The sequence below is a fragment of the Temnothorax longispinosus genome, chromosome 4, assembly GCF_030848805.1.
Source record: "Temnothorax longispinosus isolate EJ_2023e chromosome 4, Tlon_JGU_v1, whole genome shotgun sequence".
Lineage (NCBI taxonomy): Eukaryota > Metazoa > Arthropoda > Insecta > Hymenoptera > Formicidae > Temnothorax > Temnothorax longispinosus.
This window is the reverse complement of record NC_092361.1, coordinates 22,737,195-22,753,782: the sequence shown is the minus strand read 5'-3', so window position 1 is coordinate 22,753,782 and position 16,588 is coordinate 22,737,195.

Below are 16,588 nucleotides of genomic sequence, written 5' to 3'. Positions count from 1 at the left end.
TAAGAAAAATTCCAGAGAAAGCTTCTCTCATACAATTATCCGCAACTGTCGCAGTAAATCTCTCACATCCGACGGCATTATCGTTCTAGATATACTTACAAGTATCTTCATTGAGCAACATTTCAATGTACAAATAACTTCAACGAGCTTCATTATTAATGTCATTAACAATGAAGTAAAAGCTGATATCTTAAGTTAATTACGACGAAATTTTATATAAAACTAATGATTATGATTAACGAGCAGTCAAGTGATGACCGTGCACTTCACGTTTATTTTGTCACAAACGGAGGTTACATTCGTTGTTTTTAGTCGATTAATTTGTACGAATTAATTGACTGGCTGTTACAATGAACCAAGAAACGAAATTTTGAATTAATTATTCCTCATCATATAGTAAAGTAAACCGTTTCCTAAGATGCATACGTCGAATTTTGCTCATTAATTCTTATTCTGCAAGAATGTGACATGAATAACAGAAAAGGTTTCTATTAAATTATTAATTTTTAGAATTAATTTATTATGTGTCATAATCACCGCTGTAACAATAACTATCAAATTAGTGAAACAATATTCATTCAAAGTTCACGTGTTAAATAAAAAACAACAATAAAACGAATTATTATTTTGGAAATATTCGAATCGAGTGATGTTATCAAAGGCAACATGACATAAAAGAATTCTAAATTATAAAAAATTGAAATACAGTTAATTTCTGTTATTATTTGCTGTTTGTATCTTCGTTATATTACATAGGATATAACATAAAAAAGATAGATGGAAGGGAGCAGCATTCGACAACCCATTTATGTATGAATTTGTAAATTCCGTATGTGTAAAATTTATGTAAACTCAATTAGTCTTAGCATATAATCAAGCTAGCATAAAGATCTATCTCACGGCATAAATATCACATTTTTAAATGAGGCCTGCCGTAACGGGAGATAATTTTCGACTATGGCCGGAATAAGTTACATTCCAATTCTGTACGGTATTTAGAGTCTTTTTTCATTTTGGTATCGGTCGCCTTGATAACGTCACGAACTTAAGTGCACCCATAATAATAATTTCGAGCGCTACGCGCGCCATACTGCAAGCTTCATTCGACATTCCATTACCTTTTTGCTTCTTCTTTCTGACTCGCAAGTTATTATTATTATGAATATCCCGTTTACTCTACGATCTGTTTTCTGAACGTCATTTCAGACGCGCGGGTTATAATTAACTTAATTTTGCTCGTAATTTTTTTTTGCGCCGCACTGATATTTCTACGTACTTTTTGCATGGAGCATTGTTTCGTATCGCAACTGCAACCGCGCTACATTGAAAACCAGAAAGCGAATATATCAATGTCAAGAGTCGATAACTCTAATAATTAACAAGCGTGATAATTAACAGTAGTTATTTATATAAACGATAATAAAGCAATTATTAAATAACTAGAAGAAGAAATTAACAATTTATATATTTTATACAAAATGTTGTCGATGATTAAATAAAATTTGCTTTATTTTTTTTAGATACATTTGCAATATACAATTTCTCTCTCATTCTTAATATATGAATAATTATTGAATGAGATTAACTTAACATATATATATATATATTTGCTATCATAATTTGTGCTTAAATTTCGCAGAAAGCATAATTATCCGCTAATTAAGCTCGCTGCATTAATTTATTAAACAGAAAACGGAGAACAGTGTCTGTTAATCGAGTACAATGTATGAGTAAGATAACATTCAGATTATTATTTACATAAGAAAATGTACATTGCATATTTTCTTGTTATTCATGCAATTAATGCATTCCTGAATTACTATCACATAAAACAGTTCTAAAATATCAAGACATTCGTTAGCGCTATTTCTGAGTTAAGCAATTTGACGCGATACAATGACACAAATATACATATATTATATAATAAAATGCTGAAAATCGTGTTGTCAATTATTTTACTGTTAACAGTATATTACAAGGAAGAAAGACAGAGTCGGAGGAACGGAGAAAGAGAGAGAATATGAAATTGTTAATGAGCAGGCAGGTAATTCGACAGAAACGAGATGCATAATTGGTTACGTAACATCTATCAGCGACGGCCATATTATTTTGCGATGCCATACTCGTGAGAGAAGTAACGCGGATAGGTTTAACTAACAGATAACGTCCAGAAACTGTTTCCTTCGGGACAGCCGTAATTTCACGACTGTCATTAATAAACGATAATGCCGGCAATCACTTCGATTATTGTACGATAATCGTGCCGTATACTATACGCTGTTTACGCTCCTCGTCGCGGACATTCCTCGCTCGCGCGCAAATATCGCTCGGCGCGCATACCCACAGCCATGTTAGTTAGCGCGGAGTATCGCCTTTGCGTCGTGCCTACGCCATTCCGTGCACGGACTGACCCTAAGGACGTCTCGTCCCATCCCGTTCCGTCCTCACATATGTAGATCCGGTGAATACACGCGCGCGCGGCCATCTTAACGCGCGCGCGTTCACACGCGCGCAGCCTCCACGGCGCGGCGCGTTGAGTTGGATGGTCCCTACGGTTTTCGACTGGCGGTAGCCCCCATGGCTACCGGTCTCGGTGGAAGGGAAGTCGGCCATTCGTGCAAACTTAAACCCAATCCATTGGGTCTGATGCTACCGATATTGATATTATCGCAAGTACTTTCGAATCGTCGACGCGCTCTTTCGCTGATTTCCCGATATCACGAATGAAAATCTCTTATCGGATCGTCACGGATACGCGTTGCCGATACGTCCCCGTCGATCTCAGCGAACGTTTTCTCGATCATATTACATATAAATTGCGGCGGTAATCAGAGATTACATGGAGCAAGTGCTCTGTGCCAATAAATTTCGAGTTATCATAGAAACGTCATATTTACATGCAAATGGGTTCACGTATCAATTTTGTAGAGCAATCGAACGTTTCCTTTATACGTATTACATGTATATTTTACATAATTATGCTCGGTGCGACAACTACCTGTTTGTGTCCTATATGTATATATTTAGATGGAAAGACGTTTCAAATATACCTTCTTCCGGTCGACAGATCACTTCCATAATATATTGCGAGCGGATCACGCATACGTGCACGAATACCGAGAGCTTTGACTTCTATAGTTAGCGGTTAGAAGAAGAGAACCGTCGGGGTCGGTGCAGTTCAAATCAAGACACACGGACGGGTTTGGGGGCACTATTGGGCATCATGGAGGCAGATACCTTTTGGTCAGCAGCGGCAATTTCGCCAAAATCGTTTGGAGTCCTTTACGGATGAACAGTAAAGAGGATACGGGATAGCCAGAGAGAAAAAGAGCAAGCGAGAGAAAGAAAGAGAAAAAGAAGGAGAGGAGGGGAGAGAGAGAGAGAAAGAGAGAGAGAAGGAAAAGGAGAGATTCGACAATCCAGGATCGAGCAAAATTAGGTGGGCGTATTCCGCCGATGGTAGAAAAAAGACGCGCTGCGATTCTCTCCGATTCATTACCTCACATTGCCAAATATTTTTTATGATCTTCAATCTAGGAAGAGCGTTAAAGCGATGCTGTAAATGAATTTATTTACTTGTCGGTTGTGGTCTGCATATATCACAGGCATAATATAATAGCTATAGATGAAATTACATAACTCTGAAATCGGATAGATACGCTAAAGCAGCAGCAAAAAAATTTATCTTTTATTCTGTATCTCGTGCGTATAATGCTACCTGTTTCCAATTTGATTAATTTGTCTAATCGTATGCAATTAAACATTAGCAATAATCTTCTGATGTATATTTCCGCGTTATGACATGCAAATTGGATAGAAAAATACATACTAATTTATTCGAACACGTTAGATGCGCAAACAGATGGGTAAGTACAATTAAGCGAGTATTATATTTAACGCCACAAATACAATTAGAAACTAGGATTTTTGATAACAATGACTTTACCATATTATAACATATAATAATTATACGAGGTAATGTTCATATGAGATATCATCGCCCCTATATATCTTGGTAAAACAGTAGTAAATACGGTGGAAAACATATCACGATAAAGATCTTAAGAGATTGTACACTTTATTAATAGTTTTCTCGCATGCGATCCGCGGCGTTAACTTTTCTCCTTCTTTCTTCGTGCTGTTTCAATTAATCGGATGAGCGATCGCGGATCAAGAATCGCGGATAACGGATACAAAAATGTTAAATGTTAAATAAGCGGAAAATTCAGCGGGATGCACGTATTATGGTGGGAAAAATGCATATCGGCGCGATCGCCAGACGCAATCTATTCTGTGAGCGCGCGCGACTATATAGCGTGGCGTGTCACGGCATAAATCAGTTGCGTCTATCTGCTTAACAATAAATACATATTACATTAAGCGAACAATGGAAACGGCCGTTTCGCGTGTTGGATGTTGTTCCCGTTATGCAGATTCCACGACGTAACTTAGCATTTGCTTAAGCGGTGAGATCGCCATTACGAGCCGATAACATTTAAAATACATGCGACCGAGCTCGTGCTGATGTTTCGACAGCGAATTTATTTTATCTGAGCGCATTATATTCGCTCGATTACAAAAATTATACTTTTCGTAACTTCCGTCGGGGTTACTTTATATTTAGCCGTCACGCTCCAAACCTTTCGTCATGGCCGGGTCATCGCAATTACCCCAACACTTTATGTCATATCTCGTTTCCTGCATATTTAGATATTTCTCCCGAAAATTCGGAACTATCGATGCAAATGTGGTAATTTCGCGGTCGTGTGGATAGAATGTTACTATATATTTCCCTTTATTAATATCACCGCTACATGCGAATGTTACATCTGGGGCCGAAATCGAGGCCGACATCGAGATCGTGATGACCTGTGTGTATGCCGGGATTCTACTTATGTAACTTATAATTTGGGGATTTACGTGCGACGGAACCCCGTGAATACCTCAATAAATCTCTTCTAACAACGCGTTTTACGAGGTCATTCGCATTTACGATCATGTTAATTTTCGCATTTGTAATTTCCCGCATTGATCCTTATCGCGCGACGGGTATTTTGGCAATGACGGGTAATTTGCGACCCGCCGGACTTGCGCGATTACCAACGTGTGAACGGGTTGACGATCCCGGCCATTTTTGTCACTCGCACAAGTGCCGTAAATAATATCGCTTCAACCGTCGGCGTCGGGCGTTTAACTATCTGTTCTCTTTGCTTCTTTTTTTCTGCAGCTACAATTTAACGGATGTTCAAGTTGCAGAATAGGCTTCTTATGCGGTTATAACTCGACATATGAAGTGTTATAAATCGCTTGATAATACCCGCATGTTGATCTTCGATGACACACTTAGACGACGTAAATAGAAAGAACATTCGATGCTGGCTTTTGTCTCATATTTACATATGCAATCATAATTATAATACATGTATATACGATAGATACGTCTGTTCTCTTCATGTTACCTGCATATTTAGAATTATATTTTTACCATTATAAGTGACTATACAATTGTGAAAAATACTCAAATTATGCAGATGAAAGCAGTGTTCCGATAGCAAATATTCTGACGTGTATTGGCATTACAAGGTAATATCTTACACAAAATAGCCTAAAGCATCGTAAATCTCTCAATTATAATGTAGTATCGTGGCAAAAGTCTGCGCTAAAAATGTTGTGCTATGTGAGCTTTCCAGATCTAACCATCAATACATATAAGTAACACAATTTCTTCCAAGGAGAAATTTTTTCAAAGAAACAATCTGCCTTCGTACAATTTCTTTTACGACGCGCGGTAAGTACAATTAGGAGCAATGTAATAATAATAGATGCTTATAATACCTGCTGTGCAAACACTTACCTGTCATTAACCGTCTTCTCTCAGGCGCCATTACCAACCTTTCGTATAATTTAGCCAATCTTCCTGTATTTTTTTAGTGTGATTTACTTTTACTTAGAATATATTTTATTTAGCAAAAAAAGTACATTTTCTGTATCATGCTATAAAAATTGAGATTTTAAAATAAATCTTTTAGCAGCTATAAAATAATTTTACTTCTATATTACTTTTACTGTAATATTACGCGCGTCTCTCGATTTCTAAAATAAATAGGCGATCGGTAGCCCGTGCGTAGTCAACATTATAAAAATTAAAATATTATTGGATCGTTTCGTCGTCATACCTGGAATATATCGCCATTCGAACGTCAGCGAAACGACGTTATAACTGTTATTCGCAACTGGAGTACCAATTGCTTGACTCAGAACTGCGGAGAATGCACAATTTCACATGCAAACGTAATAAACCGTGTTCGGCGCCCGAGTAACCAGCGAACCGCATTCCCATTCCAGAAACGTGCGACTTTACTAACGCCACCGCGCTCAGCATCGTAAAGAATGTTAGCAATTAACGTTTGAAGCCATGTCAAGTTAAACGGAAATTTCGTACAAGCTTTGTTTTACTCGCACGCTATAAGAAGTTCTCCAAGTTTTCCATTTAGTTCAAGAAATGCGAACGTAATTATTATGAAAAATAATTTAAATCAATAAAGTAGTAATCGTCGAGTCTATTATTATAGTTTAGGTCGATCGACTTTTTCGCATTGGTAACGCTTCGAAAAATCCTCATTCTCATAAATTGTCCCGTCAAATGATACTAAGCGAAATTACATCATAGAGATTACATCGAACTTAGTGAATTCGTTGCACGACTGCGTAGGGCATATTCATCGGATCGAGTCTCGCGATTTCAAGTGGAAGCGTCATAAAGTGCGTTCGACGTCTTTGGTTAACCGCATTTCCATTCCAGAAACGTGTGCGCCAGTCGAGCGTCGCGACGGCTGGAATCGTAAATAACATTTCAGCAATTAGCACACGCGACCAGGAGGGCGTTCCAACCTAAGGAGCGGCCATATCCCACGAATCGTGGCTCGAATATGGGATTCTCATAATAACAAGGATTACATCGGGATCCTCGAGGTACCTCACCCCTCGTAGACCCTCTGGTTATCTTTGTCGAGGCACTTAACTCAATCGTTCGGGAAGGCTCGGGTGCGAAAAAAGTACGAAAGATCGTTATTTCTCGCTGAGCCGTTTGGAAAAAATTCCCCGTAGAAATTAACTTTGACGTAACCGAGAGTCTTCTACGAATCTGGTTGCTCGAATCAGCGAAATAGGGGAGAACAAAGTACTGAAAAAGCGCATAGGTATGAAGTACGTATATTCGACCGAGACGAGGCGATTAAACGCCTATGAGACAAGGTTTAACCATCCTAGCCGGGACATTTATTCCGACCATTTGCCGCGCAATGGTGGAGGTAAACGATGAGTAGGAGTGGAAGTGTTCAAGGTGAAAATTCAATGGACGAATTAGCCGTAATATGCAGTGCATAGTACTTTGCAGTCTTTATTGATGGACTTAGCTACCATATCGGGTTTATATCTTTGCCAAGCATAGATCGAGTATTCGTCTCATCAAACAGAATAATTTGGTTACTTTCTACAACCGAGCAGCGAGTAATTTTTATTTGCATATGGAATATTATTACATAATTATGGCAAATAATTATAATGTATTAAATATGTATCGAAATTAATTTGATTCGTATTGCTGTGTTTTTTGCAAATTTCCTATTTAAATAATCGCAGTTTAACAATAATGTAAAAGAAAAGATTTTCGTATTATGATAGTAAATAAGATAAGAAATGGTTATTTTTTCTGGAAAATTAATGGTCAAATGAGAAATGCTTATTAGCAATTTCACGTTTTTAGATAAAATTGACATAATTTATTTCTTCAAAACCTGCATTTATGTGCATGAGAAACAGTATGCGTTACATTCGGCTGAACAGTTCCGCTATCGTCAAAGAACAGCATGCATCCTTCAGTTATTGCTTACTAAAATAGCAGTATACATCGTAAAACGACGTCATCTATAATGAACCGTGTATTAATACAGTATTTATAGCAATTCCTTGCTTGTAAAGCCTCCAGATCAAACCGATAAATATAGAAACCAGTTTCCGACGTTTCCGCTAGTTTGATAACAACAGTCTTGGAAAATCTTAAAGTAAAACTAAAGTAAATTATTCTTTTATATATTAAGTTGCAATTAGCTTGACAAAATTTTAACATATTAATATTAACTCAACGAACTTGTTACTTACGTTTTAAATAATCGATTTATTTCATATAAAATTTATTGTGATAAAATAAAATTATCTTCGTCAATGATGATCATAAGCAAAACTTTTCCACAAAATGTTTTCTCAATTATGAATTAATTACTTCTTGACAAGATTTCAGTATTTACGTAATATAAAATGATCTCAAATATTTAAAAACTTAGAAGAATGTTACAAGTGCAATCTTTCAGCAAATTTCAGTTTTACAAGTCGATAAACGATGCGATATAGCGCATTCATAAATTATCGAGCATTCATGTCTCGATTGCAATCCCTCCACACCTGTAAATTAGACACGTAACGACATCACGGATTTCATCCCATAGACGAAACTGAACGGTGCGACAAGAAAGAGGGACAAATGAGGCATAAAGGGTGGATAGAAGCAACGCAACGTAAAATCATGAAAGTTCGCAAACTCGTGTGAACGGTCGCTCGAACGCCTAAAAACGAAGTGAGAGAAAGAGAAAGAAAGAACGAGAGAAACGGGATGTTCTGAGATCGGCCACGAAGTGATGGAGAGAGGAATGGCATTGGAAAAGTGAGGGCGAGATGCAGAGGGCACGAGGAAGGAAGGTAGGAAGGACGCGGTTCCGGAAAAGAGAGAAGGAGGTAAAAGTTTCGCTCGTAAAGCGAATGGAGGCAAAAAAGGAAAATTACATTAAGAAACTCGAGCGTAGTCGGGTGTGATGGTACTCGGTTGCTGGCACGCAACATGGTGGGCTTTCCGAAGAATGGTTTGTCTCTCGTGTTCTCCCGCTCTTCCTCTTCTATTCACATCTCTAAGCGAGAGGCAAATGTAAGATTAGTTCAAATTGAATCATTGAATCAGTGGTTTTATTGCTATTGCAAATTACTGTTGATGTTTATGTATATGTATGTATAATTGCATTTGCAAAGATATTCTATTTAATATGCTAGTTTACCGCAATATATCATTTTTAATAAAAACCGATCTCCTATCATTTAAAACATACGACACAAGTCGCGTATAATAGTCTTGTTGAAATCATTAACTGTACGATTATATCAGGATAAGTATCTCTTCTAAAATATGAACGCGAGCCAACGTTAATTTATGATAGAATCTGTTGAATACAAAGAGAAGATTATACTTTAAAAGTTTTGTGTCTTTCATGCACAAGTAGAGTGCAACGATAAACAATAGAATTAAAGTCCCGGTGACTCGAGTTAGAGACCGACAGGAATAGGAAAATGCGACATGTCTTATCTTGCTTACGAGTTATCGTGAGACGGGAGAGTATGCAAATGATATAAGAAAGGGTCGCGAAAGGGAAAAGAGAGAGAGAGAGAGAGAGGACGTTTACACGCAAAATCAAGATACGTATCGGACCAACGTAATATGTCACGTAATGGTAAAGAAAAGAAAAAAATAAAAGAAAAACGGATGCGGTATGGTATGTAATGGGCGTTGCACTGGGCGATCCAGACGCGTCTGAAATACCTGCAGGTCGCAATAATAACAGCATTGTAATGGCCAAACAAAGAGGAAGCGTCGGGAAGAAGCCTCTATAACGTTCTTGTGGAGATTCGAGCGCGAGATTAAACAAAGGAACGGGAGTTTCGTAGTAAGGGGTAAGAAGGGCAGGGATGGCGCTAGCTCACCTCTCGCGCAGTAGTTAGCTTCAAGTACAAGAGAATACACATAGGCAGTAGGAGAAAGAAGAAACCGAGAAGAAAAGGAAGGGACAGCGAGATAGAGAGAAAGAGATGGGAGAAGGAAGGAAGGAAGGAAGGGTGGGAGAGAGGGAGGGAAAGAAAGAGGAAAAGAGACGAAAGATTGTCTGCATATAAAGTGGACGGGAAATGAACCGGGTTACATCGAGTCGGTAGGTAAAAGCGTGTGTCGGGGTGCCTCTCTCTGCGTAGTTTGCCCGCCTTTTTACTTGGCGTACATTTCGTTTACATAGAGTACACGCTCGTGTTCGCGCGCGCAAACGCGGATGTATCGTACGGGGAGAAGGGGGAAGGGGATGGTGGTTGCGTACGTGTATACGCGCGTATTGTATATATATATATACATGTATATATAAAATATATATACGTATATATAGAAGCGGGTGGGAGCGAATAGAAGGTCGAAGCCTGGTTAAAAGCGCGCAGGATGCTCGCAATGGCCAGCCATTTTCAACTTTTGCTATCGCGTAGCCGAGAATGGAAAATGGAGAATCTCGTCGGCGAAATATACGCCTGAACAGAGCTCATTTAGTTCGAAAGTTTCTCGAGGATCTCTGCGAATCTCTCTCTCTCTCCCTCTCTCTCTTTTCCCCCCCCCTCTCTCTCTCTCTCTCTCTCTTTTTTTCTCTTTCGTTTACTGATCTCTTCTCTCTCTCGTTCGCCATCCTCGTTACTTCTATCAAGATCTTGGATAGCGGGGCGGACGACATCGAACACGTCGGTGCGTAGTCTCAACTGACAGATAAACGCCAGGATATGTTCAATACGCCTTCCCGAAACAATCCCCAAGATATCCCTGCATGATCTCGAAGGGTGTAACGTAAACGTAATTATCCCTTTGTTTTCGAGCGGGCGTTAGATGTTTTAATTTGCAAGTGAAATGACACGCGGAAACGGACCGCCCGCCGCGGAGTTCAATTAGAGAGATTCGAGACACGGATGTTCCACATTCCTGCAGCACACGCAGTGTGCAGTTTTCCCAATGGAAGTTACCAGCGGCACGTTTCGCGCGCGGTTCCGCAAATGGGAAACTTTTGTTCGCAGCTGTGACCGAACGTTCTTACGATCGCTTAGGTGTCGGATATATCGAACATCTTTTTTGAAATGACTTTTATATACGGCGGGTTTTCAGACGAATTGATATACGACGCAATTCTAAATTTGCGTTAAAGCATAAAAATAATTCATCGCAGACCCGAAATAAATTGAATGTGAGCGAAGTATTCGGATAGTCTTCGCTAATAGAGGTTGAGATAACTAATTCGCGATCATATACATCTCCAATTGGTCCATATTGGCTATTGGCACAGCCGAATTCTGATCAGTAAAAGTCAAAAATATAATCCCGCTAATGACAAGCAAATAGAATACACGGGACTGGAATGTCGAGAGGCACCGGTTTAACGATCGTCAAAAGTCAGGGAGCCCGATCGTAAATTCTTCTATGACATTTATAGTCGGACACCTCGCGACGGAAATTCTCGCTAGACGAGAATCTGAGACGCGTGATGATCGTTAATCTGATCGGCCGCGATGAGTACGAATTGGACTTTAGCATGATTTAACTCCTGCCGGAATAGACATTTGTTTTATAATAATTTACGTTATGTAGAATCGCAACGCACTGCCTCAGAGAGATGCCGTTGATAATCTCAAATCCGAGGCTCTTTGGCCCGATTCCAAATTGTAATAGAATTTTCCAGTAAATTAAATCAAATTCGCCATGATTCTCGTGGAGTTTTAATTAATGTCAAAGTTTCCTATCTTTAAGCCGACCCATCTTACCAAACAATTTCGAAACTTTAGTAGAATTTCATCAAGAAATATTGATAAATAACACATTCTACATGACTATATAAAGTTCTGTTCTTTAAAATTATATTGCAAAATAAATCATATCAAAGAATCAATGTTTGTAAAATATAAAATATAAACTATATTGTTGCTAAATAACTTGTTCTACAAATCCTTTCAATCAATATTTTTAATAACGATTACATTGAACAATCGCAAATATTGAACGTTTTACACAACTAGCTTCTTTCGAAATTTACTCGTATTCGGTATTTGCGAACTATTTCCGGAACGATATCGGGTTCCATCCATGTTTGATCCTGCTCGGCGAAATCTTCTCGGCGACTGAACGCGAATAGAGATGCAGTACGAACTGCAGCAACGACGATTCGCGGGAGATGGGACAAAGTGACCGTAAAAATTCCCATGACATTGGTAATAACGGAGGTACTCTTAGCGATGCGAATCCGTTCGTGACAAAATTGAATTGGTAAGAATCCATAAAACTTTCGCGACGCACACAATTGTGAAAATGCAATGTCTAATGGTGAAATGCATCTGCAGATTTCTGTGCGATCTTTTTTTCTAACTTTGCCATGTAACACACAAAGTTTCAAATATTATACTCCGAAAGTTTTTTAAATTACATGTTTCTTAAATAATAATTATACAAGCTCAATTAAAGTTACGATCAAAACTATATACATACTTTTTTGTGTTAAACCTAAATTTTTAAAATTAATTAAAAAAGAAATTCTTCTAATTTATAAAGCAAGATATATGGAATTTGTTTCGTCTCTCAAAGAACATTCATATAGAAATCTCTATTACCTCATAAACCTTGGTTGAAAGTCATGACTAGAATGATACACGAACGATCGTGACAACGTGATCATCATTGAACTTTCGGTTACAGAACAATACACTCTAGCGCGGGTCTCTTTACTATGAAATTACCATGAGCCCATTCAGCCATTTACCCAATCAGGCTGGTCGTGGATTCCGAGCCATTTTTAGATTTAACCTACCCAAATATGCAAATCACCGAGAAGCGTAGTCGAGCTACTTGGAAGATTCCTGGAGGAGAATGGACGATTCAGTTGGCTCGTACTGGAAGAGGAATATAATCTTCGCCTATGGGTGGATTGTGGGAAGCCAAAATGAACGAGCAAAAAGGACATGAGGAATCCGGCCGAGCATGTATGCGCATGTATGTACGTGCGTAGCGATCCTCTATCGGCGCCGATCAATACCTATAGATATTATGAGAAGAACGAGCAAAATGAGAAATAGCGTACGAATAAATTAATATTAAAATTGGATTCTTTCTCCCCTCACACTCACAAAGAATATGTGTACATATATTATACAACGTAACGTATTTTTACAAAAGCGTATAGCGAACTTTTACTTTTAATGTTTTATTAGTGAATTTTATAATTATGTTATCAATATCGTTTTAAATAATATATTATGAAAACCATCAGAAATTTTAATTTTGACAAACAGAAATACATTGTTCAAATGTTCAAATATTTCACAAGTGCATCTACGTCTAAGCATTCACGTTGCGTGATACAATATAGGTTTTTGGCTCGTGTCTCGATATTAATTTAATTTCACTTTGAGGTTCGAATCTTAACAAGCAAAATAGAGTTCACAACAAATTTTCACTTCGTAAAGATAAGCCGTCCCGTTTCAGAGTTTCTCGCAAATTGAGAACAATTTGCTTTAAGGATTCGTAGCGCGCCCCGAAAAAAGACCGACGTCACTTCAGAAAATACGCATTACGGTGCCTAATGATCGCGCGCCAGTTGAGAGCATGATGGCGGCACAAGGCGGGGCTCTCCGCGAATATTTCTGTCTGCGTAGGTAACTTAAGAGCAGGAGAGAAAGAGAGACCCCGAGAGAAGAGAAGAGAACCAAGTGAGAACCCCGAGAGAAGGGAAGAGGCGAAACGGACAGAAGGGAAACAGGAGGTCGACTGTAATCGTTCCTCGATTCAACCAGAAAGGGAATCCGACGTTCCAATTCCAGTCGTTCTCCTTCCTGCTTTAATTAAAATCAGAAGTTGACGACCGGCCGCCGCGCGTCCCACCTTTTTAACAAAAACGTAAAACGTCGTATCTTAATGCGGTAGAATTGTTTTCGCTGCCACTATCGCGAGTATAACGGCGATGATTTTATTCGATATATTTCGTGTAAAGTCCGAGCAGAAGTTTGCACCAAATTCGCTGTAACACTGCTATTTATCGTTTACTCTCTATTTCAGGATACGGATAACGTCGCATACGAATTGGTAACAACGGGCTCAAGCACCATCTCATAAACATAGAATTTACCAAAGAAAATATTAATTTTATTTTCATATGATTTGCATGATATTCTAAGTTAACAGATAATAAAGAAATTAGTTTAGGAAGTGTCGATAAAATAGGTAAATACACCGGTACTCTATTAATGAAATTATTGAAAATTGGTTAGGTAAAATTTGATTTACAATAATTCATCTAAACGATCACGTAAGCATAAAATTTTATAATTAATACAATTCCTTATAAAGATAGTGCCAATTAGTTATATTGATGCTACATGTATATAATGGCCAATTAGCAAAAGAGAAGTTAAGCGATAAATTAGGAAGTTTGACAGGAAATCAAGATTCACAAATATTAATAGCTGCTTTGATAGTGAATAAAGTAAAAAAAAATAGAAAAAAGTATATTTTTGTATTCCTCATAATAACCTGTTTTTTGGAGGATTTTCCGTTTTGCCTAACTAATTAACGAATAAAAGATATTAGCATAGACCGTTTGATACCGGTTTGATTCCCAACCACAATTGCATCACACATAATTTAATATTTTATGAAGTATTTAAAATATTTTATTAATATTTTAAGAAATTTATCATTACAACCGTAAGTCCCGCTCATGTTTCATCCACGTGTAATATTTCTTTCGTCTGTATAATACTTTTCTACGTCTACTTTTATCCCATTGCTGCTGATATTTCGAAACCCTTCTTGTAGATGCGTTATTGCTAACGTCAGTTGGCTTCAAGGAAGTCTCAGTTTTCGAGTTTACACCCGATAATATTTATCAACGCCATTAATAGACCTCTATTTTTGGTCTACATCATAAATTATCGTTATGTTTCACCGCAAGGGGAAAATTTGAGAGAAGTAGTAATGCATGTGAACAATGACGTGCATTAACTGGATTCAAACATTTGTAACGTGATATCGCAAGATAATCGCAACCATGTTTTACGTCATGCATTACTATTTGTATCGTGCAAAGGGTCAGCCATAGAGAGAGAGAGAGAGAGAGAGAGCGAGCGAGTGAGGGAGAAAGAGAAAGAGAAATAGGGAGAGAGGTGGAGGGATTCACAGAAAGCCGACAGAAATAAAGATGAGGGTATAGGTGTCGGGGGATGGACCATTCGCCGTGACCATCCTATGAAGCCGCGTACGCAGTCCAGGGTATAACAGATGCCCTCCTCTCTCCCCTTTCCACTTTCCGAGTACGGGGAAGTTTTATTGGAATAAAGGTTATAAGTGGAAGAGCGTGTGAAGAGGAGCGTATATATTCCTTTAGTTGCGGCACAGGGAAAAATAACGCGGGGGCGGCAAAAACAGACGAACAAATAGGTTCAGATATTAAAGATCAGCATGAAACTTACTAAAGCAGGAGCAAGAAAAAACCTACCGTGACGTTCGACAATTTTTAAGCGACGATTACTGAATGAGATTGTTATTTAAAGAATTCATATATAGTCTTTCGTCATTCTTTTTTAAATTTTATTCCCGTTATTTATATCGATGCATCTATAATAACTTACGTCTTATGTGTGACAGCTATGAAAAGCTGTGTAGCGAAGTACAAAAATAAAATAAATTATGTAATCTTAATGTGAAATGCTGTATTTCGCAGCAGCTATCATACACGGTCATGTATCGTGCAATAAGTGATTACGCGTCAATCACGAGCCACGTAGTTACATTAAGTAGAGTTAAGTGGAGGTTGCTCGTTATAGAAAAAAAAAAGGGAAAATCCGTGAACAAATATTCGAGCGTTGCATTAACTTTATCTCGGCGTATTCGTGATTCATGCGAGCTGTAAATAACGAGCCCGCGCCGAGAGCGTCTCTCTCTCTCTTTCGGGCTCTGGTATGTGCGTATCTAAGTTTGCAAGCGAACGACGACGCTAGATCGTCTTTCGCTCGATTCTCGAATATCCCATCCTAACTCCCTGCCGATATCTTCTCCCCCTCTCTTTCCCTTCCTTCCCTTACCGCCCCGCCACGCTTTTCCTTTGCCACCCTGCCTGTAAACCCCCCCTTCCTTCGAATCCAATGCGATATCAACGGATTACCTTACCGGAGGTAATAAGGAAGATAGCAATACTGTTAAATCGATACGTCCCGCAGACGAGCATCATCCTATTCTGCAATCCCTTTGAGGCGTTGCACGTGCTCGCAAGCGCGATGCGATGCAGCGCGGTGAGGTGCAATACGGCACGGGAGGCGGAATACCCGCGCGTAATTTGAAAAATACTCTGCCCTGGCCCACGCATGCGCGATCTAGGAGAACCGGATACGTATCCGAGGCGCGTCACGCAGAAATAAGATATTATAATCCCGCGGACGATCGTAAATATCGTTGCGGTGACGCGGGCATTACACAAAGTTGTAAAGTCGTAGGACATGTTACACGGAGCTGGCCGCACTCGCGACTCGTTTGGCACGCCGACTGACGGGATATTTCCTTTATTTTTAATATTCTTTTTTTTTTCTTTACCCGTCCGACGTTCGTGCTTGCGCGTAAATACGTCGCCCGGTCAAATCCGGCGCGATCACGTCGGCACTAATTAAAGCGCATTGCTCGTAGATCATATGACATCTCGTGTATGTATGC